Source organism: Heterodontus francisci, chromosome 4, assembly GCF_036365525.1.
Source record: "Heterodontus francisci isolate sHetFra1 chromosome 4, sHetFra1.hap1, whole genome shotgun sequence".
Classification (NCBI taxonomy): domain Eukaryota; kingdom Metazoa; phylum Chordata; class Chondrichthyes; order Heterodontiformes; family Heterodontidae; genus Heterodontus; species Heterodontus francisci.
In genome coordinates this window covers 9,342,278-9,369,498 of record NC_090374.1, presented here as the reverse complement: position 1 = coordinate 9,369,498, position 27,221 = coordinate 9,342,278, and positions in this window count along the sequence as shown.

Below are 27,221 nucleotides of genomic sequence, written 5' to 3'. Positions count from 1 at the left end.
GGAGGGGACAGTATTTAATGGACTGTTTGAAGGGGACAGTATTTGATGGACTGTTTGAAGATGACAGAATTTAATGGACTGTTTGAAGGGGACATTATTTGATGGTATGTTTGAAGGAGACAGTATCTGATGGACTGTTTGAAGGGGACAGTATTTGATGGACTGTTTGAAGATGACAGTATTTAATGGACTGTTTGGAGGAGACAGTATTTGATGGACTGTTTGAAGATGACAGTATTTAATGGACTGTTTGAAGGGGACAGTATTTGATGGACTGTTTGAAGGGGACAGTATTTGATGGACTGTTTGAAGATGACAGTATTTAATGGACTGTTTGAAGGGGACAGTATTTGATGGACTGTTTGAAGGGGACATTATTTGATGGACTGTTTGGAGGGGACATTATTTGATGGACTGTTTGGAGTGGACAGTATTTGATGGACTGTTTGGAGTGGACAGTATTTGATGGACTATTATGAGGGGACAGTATTTGATGGACTGTTTGAAGGGGACAGTATTTAATGGACTGTTTGAAGGGGACAGTATTTGATGGATTGTTTGAAGGGGACAGTATTTGATGGACTGTTTGAAGGGGACAGTATTTGATGGACTGTTTGAAGGGGACAGTATTTGATGGACTGTTTGGAGGAGACAGTATTTGATGGACTGTTTGAAGGGGACAGTATTTGATGGACTGTTTGAAGGGGACATTATTTGATGGACTGTTTGGAGGGGACATTATTTGATGGACTGTTTGGAGTGGACAGTATTTGATGGACTGTTTGAAGGGGACAGTATTTGATGGACTATTATGAGGGGACAGTATTTGATGGACTGTTTGAAGGGGACAGTATTTAATGGACTGTTTGAAGGGGACAGTATTTGATGGATTGTTTGAAGGGGACAGTATTTGATGGACTGTTTGAAGGGGACAGTATTTGATGGACTGTTTGAAGGGGACAGTATTTGATGGACTGTTTGGAGGAGACAGTATTTGATGGACTGTTTGAAGGGGACAGTATTTAATAGACTGTTTGAAGGGGACAGTATTTGATGGACTGTTTGAAGGGGACAGTATTTGATGGACTGTTTGGAGGAGACAGTATTTGATAGACTGTTTGAAGGGGACAGTATTTGATGGACTGTTTGAAGGGGACAGTCTTTGATGGACTGTTTGGAGGGGACAGTATTTGATGGACTGTTTGAAGGGGACAGTATTTGATGGACTGTTTGAAGGGGACAGTATTTGATGGACTGTTTGGTGGGGACAGTATTTAATGGACAGTTTGAAGGGGACAGTATTTGATGCACTGTTTGAAGGGGACAGTATTTAATGGACTGTTTGAAGGGGACAGTATTTGATGGACTGTTTGAAGGGGACAATATTTGATGGATTGTTTGGAGAAGACAGTATTTAATGGACTCTTTGAAGGGGACATTATTTGATGGACTGTTTGAAGGGGTCAGTATTTAATGGACTGTTTGAAGGGGACAGTATTTAATGTACTGTTTGAAGGGGACAGTATTTGATGGACTGTTTGAAGGGGACAGTATTTGATGGATTGTTTGGAGGAGACAGTACTTAATGGACTGTTTGAAGGGGACAGTATTTGATGGACTGTTTGAAGGGGACAGTATTTAATGGACTGTTTGAAGGGGACAGTATTTGATGAACTGTTTGGAGGAGGCAGTATTTAATGGACTGTTTGAAGAGGACAGTATTTGATGGACTGTTTGTAGGGGACAGTATTTGATGGACTGTTTGAAGGGGACAGTATTTGATGGACTGTTTGGAGGAGACAGTATTTGATGGACTGTTTGGATGGGACAGTATTTAATGGACTGTTTGAAGAGGACAGTATTTGATGGACTGTTTGGAGGAGACAGTATTTGATGGACTGTTTGGAGGGGACAGTATTTAATGGACTGTTTGAGGAGGACAGTATTTGATGGACTGTTTGGAGGGGAAAGTATTTAATGGACTGTTTGAAGGGGACAGTATTTGATGGACTGTTTGGAGGGGACAGTATTTAATGGACTGTTTGAGGAGGACAGTATTTGATGGACTGTTTGGAGGGGAAAGTATTTAATGGACTGTTTGAAGGGGCCAGTATTTAATGGACTGTTTGGAGGAGGCAGTATTTAATGGACTGTTTGAAGAGGACAGTATTTGATGGACTGTTTGGAGGGGACAGTATTTGATGGACTGTTTGAAGGGGACAGTATTTGATGGACTGTTTGGAGGGGACAGTATTTAATGGACTGTTTGAAGAGGGCAGTATTTGATGGACAGTTTGGAGGGGACAGTATTTAATGGACTGTTTGGAGGGGACAGTATTTGATGGACTGTTTGAAGGGGACAGTATTTGATGGACTGTTTGAAGGGGACAGTATTTAATGGACTGTTTGAAGGGGACAGTATTTGATGGACTGTTTGGAGGGGACAGTATTTAATGGACTGTTTGAAGGGGACAGTATTTGATGGACTGTTTGGAGGGGACAGTATTTGATGGACTGTTTGAAGGGGACAGTATTTGATGGACTGTTTGAAGGAGACAGTATTTGATGGACTGTTTGAAGGAGACAGTATTTGATGGACTGTTTGAAGGGGACAGTATTTGATGGACTGTTTGAAGGAGACAGTATTTGATGGACTGTTTGAAGGGGACAGTATTTGATGGACTGTTTGAAGGGGACAGTATTTGATGGACTGTTTGAAGGGGACAGTATTTGATGGACTGTTTGAAGGAGACAGTATTTGATGGACTGTTTGAAGGGGACAGTATTTGATGGACTGTTTGAAGGGGACAGTATTTAATGGACTGTTTTAAGGGGACAGTATTTGATGGACTGTTTGGAGGGGACAGTATTTGATGGACTGTTTGAAGGAGACAGTATTTGATGGAATGTTTGAAGGGGACAGTATTTAATGGACTGTTTTAAGGGGACAGTATTTGATGGACTGTTTGGAGGGGACAGTATTTGATGGACTGTTTGAAGGAGACAGTAGTTAATGGACTGTTTGAAGGGGATAGTATTTGATGGACTGTTTGGAGGGGACAGTATTTAATGGACAGTTTGAAGGGGACAGTATTTAATGGACTGTTTGAAGGGGACAGTATTTGATGGACTGTTTGGAGGGGACAGTATTTGAGGGACTGTTTGAAGGAGACAGTAGTTAATGGACTGTTTGAAGGGGACAGTATTTGATGGACTGTTTGGAGGGGACAGTATTTAATGGAGAGTTTGAAGGGGACAGTATTTAATGGACTGTTTGAAGGGGACAGTATTTGATGGAATGTTTGGAGGGGACAGTATTTAATGGACTGTTTGAAGGGGACAGTATTTGATGGACTGTTTGAAGGGGACAGTATTTGATGGACTGTTTGAAGGGGACAGTATTTGATGGACTGTTTGAAGGAGACAGTATTTGATGGACTGTTTGAAGGGGACAGTATTTGATGGACTGTTTGAAGGGGACAGTATTTAATGGACTGTTTTAAGGGGACAGTATTTGATGGACTGTTTGAAGGGGACAGTATTTGATGGACTGTTTGGAGGGGACAGTATTTAATGGACTGTTTGAAGGGGACAGTATTTGATGGACTGTTTGAAGGGGACAGTATTTGATGGACTGTTTGAAGGGGACAGTATTTGATGGACTGTTTGAAGGAGACAGTATTTAATGGACTGTTTGAAGGGGACAGTATTTGATGGACTGTTTGAAGGGGACACTATTTGATGGACTGTTTGGAGGGGACAGTATTTAATGGACTGTTTGAAGGGGACAGTATTTGATGGACTGTTTGAAGGGGACAGTATTTGATGGACTGTTTGAAGGGGACAGTATTTGATGGACTGTTTGAAGGAGACAGTATTTAATGGACTGTTTGAAGGGGACAGTATTTAATGGACTGTTTGAAGGGGACACTATTTGATGGACTGTTTGAAGGGGACAGTATTTGATGGACTGTTTGGAGGGGACAGTATTTAATGGACTGTTTGAAGGAGACAGTATTTGATGGACTGTTTGGAGGAGACAGTATTTGATGGACTGTTTGAAGGGGACAGTATTTGATGGACTGTTTGAAGGAGACAGTATTTGATGGACTGTTTGAAGGGGACAGTATTTGATGGACTGTTTGAAGGGGACAGTATTTAATGGACTGTTTGAAGGGGACAGTATTTGATGGACTGTTTGGAGGGGACAGTATTTAATGGACTGTTTGAAGGAGACAGTATTGATGGACTGTTTGAAGGGGACAGTATTTAATGGACAGTTTGAAGGGGACAGTATTTGATGGACTGTTTGAAGGGGACAGTATTTGATGGACTGTTTGGAGGGGACAGTATTTAATGTACTGTTTGAAGGGGACAGTATTTGATGGACTGTTTGAAGGGGACAGTATTTGATGGACTGTTTGGAGGGGACTGTATTTGATGGACTGTTTGAAGGGGACAGTATTTAATGGACTGTTTGAAGGGGACAGTATTTACTGGACTGTTTGAAGGGGACAGTATTTGATGGACTGTTTGAAGGGGACAGTATTTGATGGACTGTTTGAAGGGGACAGTATTTGATGGACTGTTTGAAGGGGACAGTATTTAATGGACTGTTTGGAGGGGACAGTATTTGATGGACTGTTTGGAGGGGACAGTATTTAATGGACAGTTTGAAGGGGACAGTATTTAATGTACTGTTTGAAGGGGACAGTATTTGATGGACTGTTTGAAGGGGACAGTATTTAATGGACTGTTTGAAGGGGACAGTATTTGATGGACTGTTTGAAGGGGACAGTATTTAATGGAGTGTTTGAAGGAGACAGTATTTGATGGACTGTTTGAAGGGGACAGTATTTGATGGACTGTTTGAAGGGGACAGTATTTAATGGACTGTTTGGAGGGGACAGTATTTGATGGACTGTTTGAAGGGGACAGTATTTGATGGACTGTTTGAAGGGGACAGTATTTAATGGACTGTTTGAAGGGGACAGTATTTGATGGACTGTTTGGAGGGGACAGTATTTGATGGACTGTTTGAAGGGGACAGTACTTAATGGACTGTTTGAAGGAGACAGTATTTGATGGACTGTTTGAAGGGGACAGTATTTGATGGACTGTTTGAAGGGGACAGTATTTAATGGACTGTTTGGAGGGGACAGTATTTGATGGACTGTTTGAAGGGGACAGTATTTGATGGACTGTTTGAAGGGGACAGTATTTAATGGACTGTTTGAAGGGGACAGTATTTGATGGACTGTTTGGAGGGGACAGTATTTAATGGACTGTTTGAAGGGGACAGTATTTGATGGACTGTTTGGAGGGGACAGTATTTGATGGACTGTTTGAAGGGGACAGTATTTGATGGACAGTTTGAAGGAGACAGTATTTGATGGACTGTTTGAAGGAGACAGTATTTGATGGACTGTTTGAAGGGGACAGTATTTGATGGACTGTTTGAAGGGGACAGTATTTGATGGACTGTTTGAAGGAGACAGTATTTGATGGACTGTTTGAAGGGGACAGTATTTGATGGACTGTTTGAAGGGGACAGTATTTGATGGACTGTTTGAAGGGGACAGTATTTGATGGACTGTTTGAAGGAGACAGTATTTGATGGACTGTTTGAAGGGGACAGTATTTGATGGACTGTTTGAAGGGGACAGTATTTAATGGACTGTTTTAAGGGGACAGTATTTGATGGACTGTTTGGAGGGGACAGTATTTGATGGACTGTTTGAAGGAGACAGTATTTGATGGAATGTTTGAAGGGGACAGTATTTAATGGACTGTTTTAAGGGGACAGTATTTGATGGACTGTTTGGAGGGGACAGTATTTGATGGACTGTTTGAAGGAGACAGTAGTTAATGGACTGTTTGAAGGGGGTAGTATTTGATGGACTGTTTGGAGGGGACAGTATTTAATGGACAGTTTGAAGGGGACAGTATTTAATGGACTGTTTGAAGGGGACAGTATTTGATGGACTGTTTGGAGGGGACAGTATTTAATGGACAGTTTGAAGGGGACAGTATTTAATGGACTGTTTGAAGGGGACAGTATTTGATGGAATGTTTGGAGGGGACAGTATTTAATGGACTGTTTGAAGGGGACAGTATTTGATGGACTGTTTGAAGGGGACAGTATTTGATGGACTGTTTGAAGGGGACAGTATTTGATGGACTGTTTGAAGGAGACAGTATTTGATGGACTGTTTGAAGGGGACAGTATTTGATGGACTGTTTGAAGGGGACAGTATTTAATGGACTGTTTTAAGGGGACAGTATTTGATGGACTGTTTGAAGGGGACAGTATTTGATGGACTGTTTGGAGGGGACAGTATTTAATGGACTGTTTGAAGGGGACAGTATTTGATGGACTGTTTGAAGGGGACAGTATTTGATGGACTGTTTGAAGGGGACAGTATTTGATGGACTGTTTGAAGGAGACAGTATTTAATGGACTGTTTGAAGGGGACAGTATTTGATGGACAGTTTGAAGGGGACAGTATTTAATGGACTGTTTGAAGGGGACACTATTTGATGGACTGTTTGAAGGGGACAGTATTTGATGGACTGTTTGGAGGGGACAGTATTTAATGGACTGTTTGAAGGAGACAGTATTTGATGGACTGTTTGGAGGAGACAGTATTTGATGGACTGTTTGAAGGGGACAGTATTTGATGGACTGTTTGAAGGAGACAGTATTTGATGGACTGTTTGAAGGGGACAGTATTTGATGGACTGTTTGAAGGGGACAGTATTTAATGGACTGTTTGAAGGGGACAGTATTTGATGGACTGTTTGGAGGGGACAGTATTTAATGGACTGTTTGAAGGATACAGTATTGATGGACTGTTTGAAGGGGACAGTATTTAATGGACAGTTTGAAGGGGACAGTATTTGATGGACTGTTTGAAGGGGACAGTATTTGATGGACTGTTTGGAGGGGACAGTATTTAATGGACTGTTTGAAGGGGACAGTATTTGATGGACTGTTTGAAGGGGACAGTATTTGATGGACTGTTTGGAGGGGACTGTATTTGATGGACTGTTTGAAGGGGACAGTATTTGATGGACTGTTTGAAGGAGACAGTATTTAATGGACTGTTTGAAGGGGACTGTATTTGATGGACAGTTTGAAGGGGACAGTATTTAATGGACTGTTTGAAGGGGACAGTATTTGATGGACTGTTTGAAGGGGACAGTATTTGATGGACTGTTTGGAGGGGACAGTACTTAATGGACTGTTTGAAGGGGACAGTATTTAATGGACTGTTTGGAGGGGACAGTATTTGATGGACTGTTTGGAGGGGACAGTATTTAATGGACAGTTTGAAGGGGACAGTATTTAATGGACTGTTTGAAGGGGACAGTATTTGATGGACTGTTTGAAGGGGACAGTATTTAATGGACTGTTTGAAGGGGACAGTATTTGATGGACTGTTTGAAGGGGACAGTATTTAATAGACTGTTTGAAGGGGACAGTATTTGATGGACAGTTTGAAGGGGACTGTATTTAATGGACTGTTTGAAGGGGACAGTACTTAATGGACTGTTTGAAGGGGACAGTATTTGATGGACTGTTTGGAGGGGACAGTATTTGATGGACTGTTTGAAGGGGACAGTATTTGATGGACTGTTTGGAGGGGACAGTATTTAATGGACTGTTTGAAGGGGACAGTATTTAATGGACTGTTTGAAGGGGACAGTATTTGATGGACTGTTTGGTGGGGACAGTATTTGATGGACAGTTTGAAGGGGACAGTATTTAATGGACTGTTTGAAGGGGACAGTATTTGATGGACTGTTTGGAGGGGACAGTATTTAATGGACTGTTTGAAGGGGACAGTATTTGATGGACTGTTTGGAGGGGACAGTATTTAATGGACTGTTTGAAGGGGACCGTATTTGATGGACTGTTTGGAGGGGACAGTATTTGATGGACTGTTTGAAGGGTCAGTATTTGATGGACTGTTTGGAGGGGACAGTATTTGATGGACTGTTTGGAGGGGACAGTATTTGATGGACTGTTTGAAGGGGACAGTATTTGATGGACTGTTTGGAGGGGACAATATTTAATGGACTGTTTGAAGGGGACAGTATTTGATGGACTGTTTGGAGGGGACAGTATTTGATGGACTGTTTGGAGGGGACAGTATTTAATGGACTGTTTGAAGGGGGCAGTATTTGATGGACTGTTTGGAGGGGACAGTATTTGATGGACTGTTTGGAGGGGGACAGTATTTAATGGACAGTTTGAAGGGGACAGTATTTAATGGACTGTTGGAAGGGGACAGTATTTGATGGACTGTTTGGAGGGGACAGTATTTGATGGACTGTTTGGTGGGGACAGTATTTGATGGACTGTTTGGTGGGGACAGTATTTGATGGACTGTTTGGTGGGGACAGTATTTGATGGACTGTTTGAAGGGGACAGTATTTGATGGACTGTTTGGAGGGGAGAGTATTTAATGGACTGTTTGAAGGGGAAAGTATTTAAGGGACTGTTTGAAGGGGACAGTATTTAATGGACTGTTGGAAGGGGACAGTATTTGATGGACTGTTTGGAGGAGACAGTATTTGATGGACTGTTTGGAGGAGACAGTATTTGATGGACTGTTTGGAGGGGACAGTATTTAATGGACAGTTTGAAGGGGACAGTATTTAATGGACTGTTGGAAGGGGACAGTATTTGATGGACTGTTTGGAGGGGACAGTATTTGATGGACTGTTTGGTGGGGACAGTATTTGATGGACTGTTTGGTGGGGACAGTATTTGATGGACTGTTTGGTGGGGACAGTATTTGATGGACTGTTTGAAGGGGACAGTATTTGATGGACTGTTTGGAGGGGAGAGTATTTAATGGACTGTTTGAAGGGGAAAGTATTTAAGGGACTGTTTGAAGGGGACAGTATTTAATGGACTGTTGGAAGGGGACAGTATTTAATGGACTGTTGGAAGGAGACAGTATTTAATGCACTGTTTGAAGGGGACAGTATTTAATGGACAGTTTGAAGGGGACAGTATTTAATGGACTGTTGGAAGGGGACAGTATTTAATGGACTGTTGGAAGGGGACAGTATTTGATCGACTGTTTGGAGGAGACAGTATTTGATGGACTGTTTGAAGGGGACAGTATTTAATGGACTGTTTGAAGGGGACAGTATTTGATGGACTGTTTGGAGGGGACAGTATTTAATGGACTGTTTGAAGGGGACAGTATTTAATGGACTGTTTGAAGATGACAGTATTTGATGGACTGTTTGGAGAAGGCAGTATTTAATGGACTGTTTGAAGAGGACAGTATTTGATGGACTGTTTGGAGGGGACAGTATTTAATGGACTGTTTGAAGGAGACAGTATTTGATGGACTGTTTGAAGGGGACAGTATTTGATGGACTGTTTGGAGGGGACAGTATTTGATGGACTGTTTGGAGGAGACAGTATTTGATGGACTGTTGGAAGGAGACAGTATTTAATGGACTGTTTGAAGGGGACATTATTTGATGGACTGTTTGGAAGGGACAGTATTTAATGGACTGTTTGAAGGGGACAGTATTTAATGGACTGTTTGAAGGGGACAGTATTTAATGGACTGGTTGAAGAGGACAGTATTTAATGGACTGGTTGAAGAGGACAGTATTTGATGGACTGTTTGAAGGGGACATTATTTAATGCACTGTTTGAAGGGGACAGTATTTAATGGACAGTTTGAAGGGGTCAGTATTTAATGGACTGTTGGAAGGGGACAGTATTTGATGGACTGTTTGGAGGAGACAGTATTTGATGGACTGGTTGAAGAGGACAGTATTTGATGGACAGTTTGAAGGGGACAGTATTTAATGCACTGTTTGAAGGGGACAGTATTTAATGGACAGTTTGAAGGGGTCAGTATTTAATGGACTGTTGGAAGGGGACAGTATTTGATGGACTGTTTGGAGGAGACAGTATTTGATGGAGTGTTTGAAGGGGACAGTATTTAATGGACTGTTTGAAGGGGACAGTATTTGATGGACTGTTTGGAGGGGACAGTATTTAACGGACTGTTTGAAGGGGACAGTATTTAATGGACTGTTTGAAGAGGACAGTATTTGATGGACTGTTTGGAGGAGGCAGTATTTAATGGACTGTTTGAAGAGGACAGTATTTGATGGAGTGTTTGGAGGAGACAGTATTTGATGGACTGTTTGAAGGGGACAGTATTTGATGGACTGTTTGAAGGCGACAGTATTTGATGGACTGTTTCAAGGGGACAGTATTTGATGGACTGTTTGAAGGGGACAGTATTTGATGGACTGTTTGAAGGGGACAGTATTTGATGGACTATTATGAGGGGACAGTATTTGATAGACTGTTTGAAGGAGACAGTATTTAATGGACTGTTTGAAGGGGACAGTATTTGATGGACTGTTTGAAGGAGACAGTATTTAATTGATTGTATGAAGGGGACAGTATTTAATGGACTATTTGGAGGGGACAGTATTTGATGGATTGTTTGGAGGAGACAGTATTTAATGGACTGTTTGAAGGGGACAGTATTTGATGGACTGTTTGAAGGGGACAGTATTTGATGGACTGTTTGAAGGCGACAGTATTTGATGGACTGTTTGGAGGGGACAGTATTTGATGGACTGTTTGGAGGGGACAGTATTTAATGGACTGTTTGAAGGGGACAGTATGTAATGGACTGTTTGAAGAGGACAGTATTTGATGGACTGTTTGGAGGAGGCAGTATTTAATGGACTGTTTGAAGAGGACAGTATTTGATGGAGTATTTGGAGGAGACAGTATTTGATGGACTGTTTGAAGGGGACAGTATTTGATGGACTGTTTGAAGGCGACAGTATTTGATGGACTGTTTGGAGGGGACAGTATTTGATGGACTGTTTGAAGGGGACAGTATTTAATGGACTGTTTGAAGGGGACAGTATTTAATGGACTGTTTGAAGGGGACAGTATTTGATGGACTGTTTGGAGGGGACAGTATTTGATGGAAAGTTTGAAGGGGACAGTATTTAATGGACTGTTTGAAGGGGACAGTATTTGATGGACTGTTTGGAGGGGACAGTATTTAATGGACTTTTTAAAGGGGACAGTATTTGATGGACTGTTTGGAGGGGACAGTATTTAATGGACTGTTTGAAGGGGACAGTATTTGATGGACTGTTTGGAGCGGACAGTATTTGATGGACTGTTTGAAGGGTCAGTATTTGATGGACTGTTTGGAGGGGACAGTATTTGATGGACTGTTTGGAGGGGACAGTATTTGATGGACTGTTTGAAGGGGACAGTATTTGATGGACTGTTTGGAGGGGACAATATTTAATGGACTGTTTGAAGGGGACAGTATTTGATGGACTGTTTGGAGGGGACAGTATTTGATGGACTTTTTGGAGGGGACAGTATTTAATGGACTGTTTGAAGGGGGCAGTATTTGATGGACTGTTTGGAGGGGACAGTATTTGATGGACTGTTTGGAGGGGACAGTATTTAATGGACAGTTTGAAGGGGACAGTATTTAATGGACTGTTGGAAGGGGACAGTATTTGATGGACTGTTTGGAGGGGACAGTATTTGATGGACTGTTTGGTGGGGACAGTATTTGATGGACTGTTTGAAGGGGACAGTATTTGATGGACTGTTTGGAGGGGAGAGTATTTAATGGACTGTTTGAAGGGGAAAGTATTTAATGGACTGTTTGAAGGGGACAGTATTTAATGGACTGTTGGAAGGGGACAGTATTTGATGGACTGTTTGGAGGAGACAGTATTTAATGGACTGTTTGAAGGGGACAGTATTTGATGGACTGTTTGAAGGGCACAGTATGTAATGGACTGTTTGAAGGGGACAGTATTTGATGGATTGTTTGAAGGGTCAGTATTTGATGGACTGTTTGGAGGGGACAGTATTTGATGGACTGTTTGGAGGGGACAGTATTTGATGGACTGTTTGAAGGGGACAGTATTTGATGGACTGTTTGGAGGGGACAATATTTAATGGACTGTTTGAAGGGGACAGTATTTGATGGACTGTTTGGAGGGGACAGTATTTGATGGACTGTTTGGAGGGGACAGTATTTAATGGACTGTTTGAAGGGGGCAGTATTTGATGGACTGTTTGGAGGGGACAGTATTTGATGGACTGTTTGGAGGGGACAGTATTTAATGGACAGTTTGAAGGGGACAGTATTTAATGGACTGTTGGAAGGGGACAGTATTTGATGGACTGTTTGGAGGGGACAGTATTTGATGGACTGTTTGGTGGGGACAGTATTTGATGGACTGTTTGAAGGGGACAGTATTTGATGGACTGTTTGGAGGGGAGAGTATTTAATGGACTGTTTGAAGGGGAAAGTATTTAATGGAATGTTTGAAGGGGACAGTATTTAATGGACTGTTGGAAGGGGACAGTATTTGATGGACTGTTTGGAGGAGACAGTATTTGATGGACTGTTTGAAGGGGACAGTATTTAATGGACTGTTTGAAGGGGACAGTATTTGATGGACTGTTTGGAGGGGACAGTATTTAATGGACTGTTTGAAGGGGACAGTATTTAATGCACTGTTTGAACGGGACAGTATTTAATGGACAGTTTGAAGGGGACAGTATTTAATGGACTGTTGGAAGGGGACAGTATTTGATGGACTGTTTGGAGGAGACAGTATTTGATGGACTGTTTGAAGGGGACAGTATTTAATGGACTGTTTGAAGGGGACAGTATTTGATGGACTGTTTGGAGGGGACAGTATTTAATGGACTGTTTGAAGGGGACAGTATTTGATGGACTATTATGAGGGGACAGTATTTGATAGACTGTTTGAAGGAGACAGTATTTAATGGACTGTTTGAAGGGGACAGTATTTGATGGACTGTTTGAAGGAGACAGTATTTAATTGATTGTATGAAGGGGACAGTATTTAATGCACTATTTGGAGGGGACAGTATTTAATGGACTATTTGGAGGGGACAGTATTTGATGGATTGTTTGGAGGAGACAGTATTTAATTGATTGTATGAAGGGGACAGTATTTAATTGATTGTATGAAGGGGACAGTATTTAATGCACTATTTGGAGGGGACAGTATTTAATGGACTGTTTGAAGGGGACAATATTTGATGGACTGTTTGAAGGGGACAGTATTTGATGGAATATTTGAAGGGGACTGTATTTAATGGACTGTTTGAAGGGGACAGTATTTAATGGACTGTTTGAAGGGGACAGTATTTGATGGACTGTTTGGAGGGGACAGTATTTGATGGACTGTTTGAAGGGGACAGTATTTGATGGACTGTTTGGAGGGGACAGTATTTAATGGACTGTTTGAAGGGGACAGTATTTGATGGACTGTTTGGAGGGGACAGTATTTTTTGGACAGTTTGAAGGGGACAGTATTTAATGGACTGTTTGAAGGGGACAGTATTTGATGGACTGTTTGGAGGGGACAGTATTTAATGGACTGTTAGAAGGGGACAGTATTTGATGGACTGTTTGAAGGGGACAGTATTTAATGGACTGTTTGAAGGGGACATTATTTAATGGACTGTTTGAAGGGGACAGTATTTGATGGACTGTTTGGAGGGGACAGTATTTAATGGACTGTTTGAAGGGGACAGTATTTGATGGACTGTTTGGAGGGGACAGTATTTGATGGACTGTTTGAAGGGTCAGTATTTGATGGACTGTTTGGAGGGGACAGTATTTGATGGACTGTTTGGAGGGGACAGTATTTGATGGACTGTTTGAAGGGGACAGTATTTGATGGACTGTTTGGAGGGGACAATATTTAATGGACTGTTTGAAGGGGACAGTATTTGATGGACTGTTTGGAGGGGACAGTATTTGATGGACTGTTTGGAGGGGACAGTATTTAATGGACTGTTTGAAGGGGGCAGTATTTGATGGACTGTTTGGAGGGGACAGTATTTGATGGACTGTTTGGAGGGGACAGTATTTAATGGACAGTTTGAAGGGGACAGTATTTAATGGACTGTTGGAAGGGGACAGTATTTGATGGACTGTTTGGAGGGGACAGTATTTGATGGACTGTTTGGTGGGGACAGTATTTGATGGACTGTTTGAAGGGGACTGTATTTGATGGACTGTTTGGAGGAGACAGTATTTAATGGACTGTTTGAAGGGGACAGTATTTAATGGACTGTTTGAAGGGGAAAGTATTTAATGGACTGTTTGAAGGGGACAGTATTTAATGGACTGTTGGAAGGGGACAGTATTTGATGGACTGTTTGGAGGAGACAGTATTTGATGGACTGTTTGAAGGGGACAGTATTTAATGGACTGTTTGAAGGGGACAGTATTTGATGGACTGTTTGGAGGGGACAGTATTTAATGGACTGTTTGAAGGGGACAGTATTTAATGCACTGTTTGAAGGGGACAGTATTTAATGGACAGTTTGAAGGGGACAGTATTTAATGGACTGTTGGAAGGGGACAGTATTTGATGGACTGTTTGGAGGAGACAGTATTTGATGGACTGTTTGAAGGGGACAGCATTTAATGGACTGTTTGAAGGGGACAGTATTTGATGGACTGTTTGGAGGGGAAAGTATTTAATGGACTGTTTGAAGGGGACAGTATTTAATGGACTGTTTGAAGATGACAGTATTTGATGGACTGTTTGGAGGAGGCAGTATTTAATGGACTGTTTGAAGAGGACAGTATTTGATGGACTGTTTGGAGGGGACAGTATTTAATGGACTGTTTGAAGGAGACAGTATTTGATGGACTGTTTGAAGGGGACAGTATTTGATGGACTGTTTGGAGGGGACAGTATTTGATGGACTGTTTGGAGGGGACAGTATTTAATGGACTGTTTGAAGAGGACAGTATTTGATGGACTGTTTGAAGGGGACAGTATTTAATGGACTGTTTGGAGGGGACAGTATTTGATGGACTGTTTGGAGGGGACAGTATTTAATGGACTGTTTGAAGGGGACAGTATTTAATGGACTGTTTGAAGGGGACAGTATTTAATGGACTGTTTGAAGAGGACAGTATTTGATGGACTGTTTGGAGGGGACAGTATTTGATGGACTGTTTGGAGGGGACAGTATTTAATGGACAGTTTGAAGGGGACAGTATTTGATGGACTGTTTGGAGGGGAGAGTATTTAATGGACTGTTTGGAGGGGACAATATTTAATGGACTGTTTGAAGGGGACAGTATTTGATGGACTGTTTGGAGGGGACAGTATTTGATGGACTGTTTGGAGGGGACAGTATTTAATGGACTGTTTGAAGGGGGCAGTATTTGATGGACTGTTTGGAGGGGACAGTATTTGATGGACTGTTTGGAGGGGACAGTATTTAATGGACAGTTTGAAGGGGACAGTATTTAATGGACTGTTTGAAGGGGACAGTATTTGATGGACTGTTTGGAGGGGACAGTATTTAATTGACTGTTTGAAGGGGACAGTATTTAATGGACTGTTGGAAGGGGACAGTATTTGATGGACTGTTTGGAGGAGACAGTATTTGATGGACTGTTTGAAGGGGACAGTATTTAATGGACTGTTTGAAGGGGACAGTATTTAATGGACAGTTTGAAGGGGACAGTATTTAATGGACTGTTGGAAGGGGACAGTATTTGATGGACTGTTTGGAGGAGACAGTATTTGATGGACTGTTTGAAGGGGACAGTATTTAATGGACTGTTTGAAGGGGACAGTATTTGATGGACTGTTTGGAGGGGACAGTATTTAATGGACTGTTTGAAGGGGACAGTATTTATTGGACTGTTTGAAGAGGACAGTATTTGATGGACTGTTTGGAGGAGGCAGTATTTAATGGACTGTTTGAAGAGGACAGTATTTGATGGAGTGTTTGGAGGAGACAGTATTTGATGGACTGTTTGAAGGGGACAGTATTTGATGGACTGTTTGAAGGCGACAGTATTTGATGGACTGTTTGAAGGGGACAGTATTTGATGGACTGTTTGAAGGGGACAGTATTTGATGGACTATTATGAGGGGACAGTATTTGATAGACTGTTTGAAGGAGACAGTATTTAATGGACTGTTTGAAGGGGACAGTATTTGATGGACTGTTTGAAGGAGACAGTATTTAGTTGATTGTATGAAGGGGACAGTATTTAATGGACTATTTGGAGGGGACAGTATTTGATGGATTGTTTGGAGGAGACAGTATTTAATGGACTGTTTGAAGGGCACAATATTTGATGGACTGTTTGAAGGGGAAAGTATTTGATGGACTGTTTGAAGGGGACAGTATTTGATGGAATATTTGAAGGAGACAGTATTTAATGGACTATTTGGAGGGGACAGTATTTGATGGATTGTTTGGAGGAGACAGTATTTCATGGACTGTTTGAAGGGGACAGTATTTGATGGACTGTTTGAAGGAGACAGTATTTAATTGATTGTATGAAGGGGACAGTATTTGATGGACTGTTTGGAGGGGACAGTATTTGATGGACTGTTTGAAGGGGACAGTATTTGATGGACTGTTTGGAGGGGACAATACTTAATGGACTGTTTGAAGGGGACAGTATTTGATTGACTGTTTGGAGGGGACAGTATTTGATGGACTGTTTGGAGGGGACAGTATTTAATGGACTGTTTGAAGGGGGCAGTATTTGATGGACTGTTTGGAGGGGACAGTATTTGATGGACTGTTTGAAGGGGACAGTATTTAATGGACTGTTGGAAGGGGACAGTATTTGATGGACTGTTTGGAGGGGACAGTATTTGATGGACTGTTTGGTGGGGACAGTATTTGATGGACTGTTTGAAGGGGACAGTATTTGATGGACTGTTTGGAGGGGAGAGTATTTAATGGACTGTTTGAAGGGGAAAGTATTTAATGGACTGTTGGAAGGGGACAGTATTTGATGGACTGTTTGGAGGAGACAGTATTTGATGGACTGTTTGAAGGGGACAGTATTTAATGGACTGTTTGAAGGGGACAGTATTTGATGGACTGTTTGGAGGGGACAGTATTTAATGGACTGTTTGAAGGGGACAGTATTTAATGCACTGTTTGAAGGGGACAGTATTTGATGGACTGTTTGAAGGGGACAGTATTTAATGGACTGTTTGAAGGGGACAGTATTTAATGGACTGTTTGAAGGGGACAGTATTTAATGGACAGTTTGAAGGGGACAGTATTTAATGGACTGTTGGAAGGGGACAGTATTTGATGGACTGTTTGGAGGAGACAGTATTTGTTTGGAGGAGACAGTATTTGATGGACTGTTTGAAGGGGACAGCATTTAATGGACTGTTTGAAGGGGACAGTATTTGATGGACTGTTTGAAGGGGACAGTATTTAATGGACTGTTTGAAGATGACAGTATTTGATGGACTGTTTGAAGGGGACAGTATTTGATGGACTGTTTGGAGGGGACAGTATTTGATGGACTGTTTGAAGGGGACAGTATTTAATGGACTGTTTGAAGATGACAGTATTTGATGGACTGTTTGGAGGAGGCAGTATTTAATGGACTGTTTGAAGAGGGCAGTATTTGATGGACTGTTTGGAGGGGACAGTATTTAATGGACTGTTTGAAGGAGACAGTATTTGATGGACTGTTTGAAGGGGACAGTATTTGATGGACTGTTTGGAGGGGACAGTATTTGATGGACTGTTTGGAGGAGACAGTATTTGATGGACTATTGGAAGGGGACAGTATTTGATGGACTGTTTGAAGGAGACAGTATTTAGTTGATTGTATGAAGGGGACAGTATTTAATGGACTATTTGGAGGGGACAGTATTTGATGGATTGTTTGGAGGAGACAGTATTTAATGGACTGTTTGAAGGGGACAGTATTTGATGGACTGTTTGAAGGGGAAAGTATTTGATGGACTGTTTGAAGGGGACAGTATTTGATGGAATATTTGAAGGAGACAGTATTTAATGGACTATTTGGAGGGGACAGTATTTGATGGATTGTTTGGAGGAGACAGTATTTCATGGACTGTTTGAAGGGGACAGTATTTGATGGACTGTTTGAAGGAGACAGTATTTAATTGATTGTATGAAGGGGACAGTATTTGATGGACTGTTTGGAGGGGACAGTATTTGATGGACTGTTTGAAGGGGACAGTATTTGATGGACTGTTTGGAGGGGACAATATTTAATGGACTGTTTGAAGGGGACAGTATTTGATGGACTGTTTGGAGGGGACAGTATTTGATGGACTGTTTGGAGGGGACAGTATTTAATGGACTGTTTGAAGGGGGCAGTATTTGATGGACTGTTTGGAGGGGACAGTATTTGATGGACTGTTTGGAGGGGACAGTATTTAATGGACAGTTTGAAGGGGACAGTATTTAATGGACTGTTGGAAGGGGACAGTATTTGATGGACTGTTTGGAGGGGACAGTATTTGATGGACTGTTTGGTGGGGACAGTATTTGATGGACTGTTTGAAGGGGACAGTATTTGATGGACTGTTTGGAGGGGAGAGTATTTAATGGACTCTTTGAAGGGGAAAGTATTTAATGGACTGTTGGAAGGGGACAGTATTTGATGGACTGTTTGGAGGAGACAGTATTTGATGGACTGTTTGAAGGGGACAGTATTTAATGGACTGTTTGAAGGGGACAGTATTTGATGGACTGTTTGGAGGGGACAGTATTTAATGGACTGTTTGAAGGGGACAGTATTTAATGGACTGTTGGAAGGGGACAGTATTTGATGGACTGTTTGGAGGAGACAGTATTTGATGGACTGTTTGAAGGGGACAGCATTTAATGGACTGTTTGAAGGGGACAGTATTTGATGGACAGTTTGGAGGGGACAGTATTTAATGGACTGTTTGAAGGGGACAGTATTTAATGGACTGTTTGAAGATGACAGTATTTGATGGACTGTTTGGAGGAGGCAGTATTGAATGGACTGTTTGAAGAGGACAGTATTTGATGGACTGTTTGGAGGGGACAGTATTTAATGGACTGTTTGAAGGAGACAGTATTTGATGGACTGTTTGAAGGGGACAGTATTTGATGGACTGTTTGGAGGGGACAGTATTTGATGGACTGTTGGAAGGGGACAGTATTTGATGGACTGTTTGAAGGGGACAGTATTTGATGGACTGTTTGGAGGGGACAGTATTTAATGGACTGTTTGAAGGGGACAGTATTTAATGGACTGTTTGAAGAGGACAGTATTTGATGGACTGTTTGAAGGGGACAGTATTTAATGCACTGTTTGAAGGGGACAGTATTTAATGGACAGTTTGAAGGGGACAGTATTTAATGGACTGTTGGAAGGGGACAGTATTTGATGGACTGTTTGGAGGAGACAGTATTTGATGGACTGTTTGAAGGGGACAGTATTTAATGGACTGTTTGAAGGGGACAGTATTTGATGGACTGTTTGGAGGGGACAGTATTTAATGGACTGTTTGAAGGGGACAGTATTTAATGGACTGTTTGAAGAGGACAGTATTTGATGGACTGTTTGGAGGAGGCAGTATTTAATGGACTGTTTGAAGAGGACAGTATTTGATGGAGTGTTTGGAGGAGACAGTATTTGATGGACTGTTTGAAGGGGACAGTATTTGATGGACTGTTTGAAGGGGACAGTATTTGATGGACTGTTTGAAGGGGACAGTATTTGATGGACTATTATGAGGGGACAGTATTTGATAGACTGTTTGAAGGAGACAGTATTTAATGGACTGTTTGAAGGGGACAGTATTTGATGGACTGTTTGAAGGAGACAGTATTTAGTTGATTGTATGAAGGGGACAGTATTTAATGGACTATTTGGAGGGGACAGTATTTGATGGATTGTTTGGAGGAGACAGTATTTAATGGACTGTTTGAAGGGGACAGTATTTGATGGACTGTTTGAAGGGGAAAGTATTTGATGGACTGTTTGAAGGGGACAGTATTTGATGGAATATTTGAAGGAGACAGTATTTAATGGACTATTTGGAGGGGACAGTATTTGATGGATTGTTTGGAGGAGACAGTATTTCATGGACTGTTTGAAGGGGACAGTATTTGATGGACTGTTTGAAGGAGACAGTATTTAATTGATTGTATGAAGGGGACAGTATTTAATGGACTATTTGGAGGGGACAGTATTTGATGGATTGTTTGGAGGAGACAGTATTTAATGGACTGTTTGAAGGGGACAGTATTTGATGGACTGTTTGAAGGGGACAGTATTTGATGGACTGTTTGAAGGGGACAGTATTTGATGGAATATTTGAAGGAGACAGTATTTGATGGACTGTTTGAAGGGGACAGTATTTGATGGACTGTTTGAAGGGGACAGTATTTAATGGACTGTTTTAAGGGGACAGTATTTGATGGACTGTTTGGAGGGGACAGTATTTAATGGACTGTTTGAAGGAGACAGTATTTGATGGACTGTTTGAAGGGGACAGTATTTAATGGACAGTTTGAAGGGGACAGTATTTAATTGACTGTATGAAGGGGACATTATTTGATGGACTGTTTGGAGGAGACAGTATTTGATGGACTGTTTGAAGGGGACAGTATTTGATGGACTGTTTGAAGGGGACAGTATTTGATGGACTGTTTGAAGCGGACAGTATTTGATGGACTGTTTGAAGGGGACAGTATTTGATGGACTATTATGAGGGGACAGTATTTGATAGACTGTTTGAAGGAGACAGTATTTAATGGACTGTTTGAAGGGGACAGTATTTGATGGACTGTTTTAAGGGGACAGTATTTGATGGACTGTTTGAAGGGGACAGTATTTGATGGACTGTTTGAAGGGGACAGTATTTGATGGACTGTTTGAAGGAGACAGAATTTAATGGACTGTTTGAAGGGGACAGTATTTGATGGACTGTTTGAAGGGCACAGTATGTAATGGACTGTTTGAAGGGGACAATATTTGATGGACTGTTTGAAGGGGACAGAATTTAATGGACTGTTTGAAGGGGACAGTATTTGATGGACTGTTTGGAGGGGACAGTACTTAATGGACTGTTTGAAGGGGACAGTATTTAATGGACTGTTTGAAGGGGACAGTATTTGATGGACTGTTTGGAGGGGACAGTATTTAATGGACAGTTTGAAGGGGACAGTATTTAATGGACTGTTTGAAGGGGACAGTATTTGATGGACTGTTTGAAGGGGACAGTATTTAATGGACTGTTTGAAGGGGACAGTATTTGATGGACTGTTTGAAGGGGACAGTATTTAATGGACTGTTTGAAGGGGACAGTATTTGATGGACAGTTTGAAGGGGACTGTATTTAATGGACTGTTTGAAGGGGACAGTATTTAATGGACTGTTTGAAGGGGACAGTATTTGATGGACTGTTTGGAGGGGACAGTATTTGATGGACTGTTTGAAGGGGACAGTATTTGATGGACTGTTTGGAGGGGACAGTATTTAATGGACTGTTTGAAGGGGACAGTATTTAATGGACTGTTTGAAGGGGACAGTATTTGATGGACTGTTTGGAGGGGACAGTATTTGATGGACAGTTTGAAGGGGACAGTATTTAATGGACTGTTTGAAGGGGACAGTATTTGATGGACTGTTTGGAGGGGAGATTATTTAATGGACTGTTTGAAGGGGACATTATTTGATGGACTGTTTGGAGGGGACAGTATTTAATGGACTGTTTGAAGGGGACAGTATTTGATGGACTGTTTGGAGGGGACAGTATTTGATGGACTGTTTGAAGGGTCAGTATTTGATGGACTGTTTGAAGGGGACAGTATTTGATGGACTGTTTGAAGGCGACAGTATTTGATGGACTGTTTGAAGGGGACAGTATTTGATGGACTGTTTGAAGGGGACAGTATTTGATGGACTATTATGAGGGGACAGTATTTGATAGACTGTTTGAAGGAGACAGTATTTAATGGACTGTTTGAAGGGGACAGTATTTGATGGACTGTTTGAAGGAGACAGTATTTAATTGATTGTATGAAGGGGACAGTATTTAATGGACTATTTGGAGGGGACAGTATTTGATGGATTGTTTGGAGGAGACAGTATTTGATGGACTGTTTGAAGGGGACAGTATTTGATGGACTGTTTGGAGGAGACAGTATTTGATGGAATATTTGAAGGAGACAGTATTTAATGGACTATTTGGAGGGGACAGTATTTGATGGATTGTTTGGAGGAGACAGTATTTCATGGACTTTTTGAAGGGGACAGTATTTAATTGATTGTATGAAGGGGACAGTATTTAATGGACTATTTGGAGGGGACAGTATTTGATGGATTGTTTGGAGGAGACAGTATTTAATGGACTGTTTGAAGGGGACAGTATTTGATGGACTGTTTGAAGGGGACAGTATTTGATGGACTGTTTGGAGGAGACAGTATTTAATGGACTGTTTGAAGGGGACAGTATTTGATGGACTGTTTGGAGGGGACAGTATTTAATGGACTGTTTGAAGGGGACAGTATTTGATGGACTGTTTGAAGGGGACAGTATTTAATGCACTGTTTGAAGGGGACAGTATTTAATGGACTGTTGGAAGGGGACAGTATTTGATGGACTGTTTGGAGGAGACAGTATTTAATGGACTGTTTGAGGGTGACAGTATTTGATGGACTGTTTGGAGGGGACAGTATTTAATGGACTGTTTGAAGGGGACAGTATTTAATGCACTGTTTGAAGGGGACAGTATTTAATGGACTGTTTGAAGGGGACAGTATTTGATGGACTGTTTGGAGGAGAGAGTATTTGATGGACTGTTTGAAGGGGACAGTATTTAATGGACTGTTTGAAGGGGACAGTATTTAATGCACTGTTTGAAGGGGACAGTATTTAATGGACTGTTTGAAGGGGACAGTATTTAATGCACTGTTTGAAGGGGACAGTATTTAATGGACTGTTTGAAGGGGACAGTATTTAATGCACTGTTTGAAGGGGACAGTATTTGATGGACTGTTTGAAGGGGACAGTATTTGATGGACTGTTTGGAGGGGACAGTATTTAATGGACTGTTTGGAGGGGACAGTATTTAATGGACTGTTTGAAGGGGACAGTATTTGATGGACTGTTTGGAGGGGACAGTATTTAATGGACTGTTTGAAGGGGACAGTATTTGATGGACTGTTTGGAGGAGACAGTATTTAATGCACTGTTTGGAGGAGACAGTATTTGATGCACTGTTTGGAGGGGACAGTATTTAATGGACTGTTGGAAGGGGACAGTATTTGATGGACTGTTTGGAGGAGACAGTATTTAATGGACTGTTTGAGGGTGACAGTATTTGATGGACTGTTTGGAGGGGACAGTATTTAATGGACTGTTTGAAGGGGACAGTATTTGATGGACTGTTTGGAGGAGAGAGTATTTGATGGACTGTTTGAAGGGGACAGTATTTAATGGACTGTTTGAGGGTGACAGTATTTGATGGACTGTTTGGAGGGGACAGTATTTAATGGACTGTTTGAAGGGGACAGTATTTGATGGACTGTTTGGAGGAGACAGTATTTAATGCACTGTTTGGAGGAGACAGTATTTGATGCACTGTTTGGAGGGGACAGTATTTAATGGACTGTTGGAAGGGGACAGTATTTGATGGACTGTTTGGAGGAGACAGTATTTAATGGACTGTTTGAAGGGGACAGTATTTGATGGACTGTTTGGAGGGGACAGTATTTAATGGACTGTTTGAAGGGGACAGTATTTGATGGACTGTTTGGAGGAGACAGTATTTAATGCACTGTTTGGAGGAGACAGTATTTGATGCACTGTTTGGAGGGGACAGTATTTAATGGACTGTTGGAAGGGGACAGTATTTGATGGACTGTTTGGAGGAGACAGTATTTAATGGACTGTTTGAGGGTGACAGTATTTGATGGACTGTTTGGAGGGGACAGTATTTAATGGACTGTTTGAAGGGGACAGTATTTAATGGACTGTTGGAAGGGGACAGTATTTGATGGACTGTTTGAAGGGGACAGTATTTAATGGACTGTTTGAGGGTGACAGTATTTGATGGACTGTTTGAAGGGGACAGTATTTAATGCACTGTTTGAAGGGGACAGTATTTAATGGACAGTTTGAAGGGGACAGTATTTAATGCACTGTTTGAAGGGGACAGTATTTAATGGACTGTTTGAAGGGGACAGTATTTAATGGACTGTTTGAAGGGGACAGTATTTAATGCACTGTTTGAAGGGGACAGTATTTAATGGACTGTTTGAAGGGGACAGTATTTAATGCACTGTTTGAAGGGGACAGTATTTAATGGACTGTTTGAAGGGGACAGTATTTAATGCACTGTTTGAAGGGGACAGTATTTAATGGACTGTTTGAAGGGGACAGTATTTAATGCACTGTTTGAAGGGGACAGTATTTAATGGACTGTTTGAAGGGGACAGTATTTAATGGACTGTTTGAAGGGGACAGTATTTAATGGACTGTTTGAAGGGGACAGTATTTAATGGACTGTTTGAAGGGGACAGTATTTAATGCACTGTTTGAAGGGGACAGTATTTGATGGACTGTTTGAAGGGGACAGTATTTGATGGACTGTTTGGAGGGGACAGTATTTAATGCACTGTTTGAAGGGGACAGTATTTAATGGACTGTTTGAAGGAGACAGTATTTGATGGACTGTTTGAAGGGGACAGTATTTAATGGACTGTTTGAAGGGGACAGTATTTAATGCACTGTTTGAAGGGGACAGTATTTGATGGACTGTTTGAAGGGGACAGTATTTAATGGACTGTTGGAAGGGGACAGTATTTGATGGACTGTTTGAAGGGGACAGTATTTAATGCACTGTTTGAAGGGGACAGTATTTAATGGACTGTTTGAAGGGGACAGTATTTAATGCACTGTTTGAAGGGGACAGTATTTGATGGACTGTTTGGAGGGGACAGTATTTAATGGACTGTTTGAAGGGGACAGTATTTAATGCACTGTTTGAAGGGGACAGTATTTAATGGACTGTTTGAAGGAGACAGTATTTGATGGACTGTTTGAAGGGGACAGTATTTAATGGACTGTTTGAAGGGGACAGTATTTAATGCACTGTTTGAAGGGGACAGTATTTAATGGACTGTTTGAAGGAGACAGTATTTGATGGACTGTTTGGAGGGGACAGTATTTGATGGACTGTTTGAAGGGGACAGTATTTAATGGACTGTTTGAAGGGGACAGTATTTAATGCACTGTTTGAAGGGGACAGTATTTGATGGACTGTTTGAAGGGGACAGTATTTAATGGACTGTTGGAAGGGGACAGTATTTGATGGACTGTTTGAAGGGGACAGTATTTAATGGACTGTTGGAAGGGGACAGTATTTGATGGACTGTTTGGAGGGGACAGTATTTAATGCACTGTTTGAAGGGGACAGTATTTGATGGACTGTTTGAAGGGGACAGTATTTAATGCACTGTTTGAAGGGGACAGTATTTGATGGACTGTTTGAAGGGGACAGTATTTGATGGACTGTTTGGAGGGGACAGTATTTGATGGACTGTTTGAAGGGGACAGTATTTGATGGACTGTTTGGAGGGGACAGTATTTAATGGACTGTTTGAAGGGGACAGTATTTGATGGACTGTTTGAAGGAGACAGTATTTAATGGACTGTTTGAAGGGGACAGTATTTAATGGACTGTTTGAAGGGGACAGTATTTAATGCACTGTTTGAAGGGGACAGTATTTAATGGACTGTTTGAAGGAGACAGTATTTAATGGACTGTTTGAAGGGGACAGTATTTAATGGACTGTTTGAAGGGGACAGTATTTAATGCACTGTTTGAAGGGGACAGTATTTAATGGACTGTTTGAAGGAGACAGTATTTGATGGACTGTTTGAAGGGGACAGTATTTAATGGACTGTTTGAAGGGGACAGTATTTAATGCACTGTTTGAAGGGGACAGTATTTAATGGACTGTTTGAAGGAGACAGTATTTGATGGACTGTTTGGAGGGGACAGTATTTAATGGACTGTTGGAAGGGGACAGTATTTGATGGACTGTTTGAAGGGGACAGTATTTGATGGACTGTTTGAAGGGGACAGTATTTAATGGACTGTTGGAAGGGGACAGTATTTGATGGACTGTTTGGAGGAGAGAGTATTTGATGGACTGTTTGAAGATGACAGTATTTGATGGACTGTTTGAAGGGGACAGTATTTGATGGACTGTTTGAAGATGACAGTATTTGATGGACTGTTTGAAGGGGACAGTATTTAATGGACTGTTGGAAGGGGACAGTATTTGATGGACTGTTTGAAGGGGACAGTATTTAATGGACTGTTGGAAGGGGACAGTATTTGATGGACTGTTTGGAGGAGAGAGTATTTGATGGACTGTTTGAAGGGGACAGTATTTAATGCACTGTTTGAAGGGGACAGTATTTAATGGACTGTTTGAAGGGGACAGTATTTAATGCACTGTTTGAAGGGGACAGTATTTGATGGACTGTTTGAAGGGGACAGTATTTGATGGACTGTTTGGAGGGGACAGTATTTGATGGACTGTTTGGAGGAGACAGTATTTAATGCACTGTTTGGAGGAGACAGTATTTGATGCACTGTTTGGAGGAGACAGTATTTGATGCACTGTTTGGAGGAGACAGTATTTGATGCACTGTTTGGAGGGGACAGTATTTAATGGACTGTTTGAAGGGGACAGTATTTGATGGACTGTTTGGAGGAGACAGTATTTAATGCACTGTTTGGAGGAGACAGTATTTGATGGACTGTTTGGAGGGGACAGTATTTGATGGACTGTTTGAAGGGGACAGTATTTAATGGACTGTTGGAGGAGACAGTATTTAATGGACTGTTTGAGGGTGACAGTATTTGATGGACTGTTTGGAGGAGACAGTATTTAATGCACTGTTTGGAGGAGACAGTATTTGATGCACTGTTTGGAGGGGACAGTATTTAATGGACTGTTTGAAGGGGACAGTATTTAATGGACTGTTGGAGGAGACAGTATTTAATGGACTGTTTGAGGGTGACAGTATTTGATGGACTGTTTGAAGGGGACAGTATTTAATGCACTGTTTGAAGGGGACAGTATTTAATGGACTGTTGGAGGAGACAGTATTTAATGGACTGTTTGAGGGTGACAGTATTTGATGGACTGTTTGAAGGGGACAGTATTTGATGGACTGTTTGGAGGAGACAGTATTTAATGGACTGTTTGAGGGTGACAGTATTTGATGGACTGTTTGGAGGGGACAGTATTTAATGGACTGTTTGAAGGGGACAGTATTTAATGCACTGTTTGAAGGGGACAGTATTTAATGCA